Source organism: Cyprinus carpio, chromosome A22 (assembly GCF_018340385.1).
Source record: "Cyprinus carpio isolate SPL01 chromosome A22, ASM1834038v1, whole genome shotgun sequence".
Lineage (NCBI taxonomy): Eukaryota > Metazoa > Chordata > Actinopteri > Cypriniformes > Cyprinidae > Cyprinus > Cyprinus carpio.
The window spans coordinates 26,360-26,997 of record NC_056593.1 but is presented as its reverse complement, the minus strand read 5'-3'; the positions used below and the strand labels follow the sequence as shown (position 1 = coordinate 26,997).

The following is a 638-nucleotide window of genomic DNA, read 5'->3' as shown; positions in this document are numbered from 1 at the left end:
TCGATTACTCTCGACTCCGTGTTCCTTCCAGCAGCGTAGCGTGACAGCAATAAACTAACCTAAAAATGGAAAGTGTTCCCTGAAAACAAATGTTATGATTACTCACCATTCAAATGAGAATGATTTTAGCTAAAAATCTTCAGTAACACTTTATAATAACTTTCATTAATAAATCATTAACAAGCATTATGTAATGTTTGTAGACAGATCATTAGTTTAAATATATTCATATAGCTTATAAAAAAAAGAATTAATGTGATTGTTAATGTTTACTAATGTACTTATTAAACATTTAGGGCTGTAAGAAAAATAAGTGGACGATCACGCAAGTATCACAGTATTTTGTTTGGCGATACTGGTATCGAAAATTCTCCCCCCCCCCCCCCAAACGGAATATGGATAGTTTAGATTTTTTAGTTTAAAACTAAAAAAATTCAGATCATGGACGTTTCATGTATTCAATCCCGCAACAATGTTACAGCAGTGGTATGTTACAAGTGTAGAACTTGAAACTGTGACCCCTTTAAAGTAAGGTTTATAAATATATATGGTCTTTTTAAATAAAATACCATTGTAACGTATTATACATTTTACTAAAGGATCTTGCAAGCACGTTATTTTTTCCCCTCTTTACTCGT

General features: G+C 31.7%; 1 pseudogene; it reads left to right on the top strand.

Moving 5' to 3' along the window:
• Positions 1-472: 472 nt before the first annotated feature.
• The window catches only part of LOC109054291, a 12,915-nt pseudogene continuing 12,749 nt past the window's right edge, over positions 473-638 (top strand).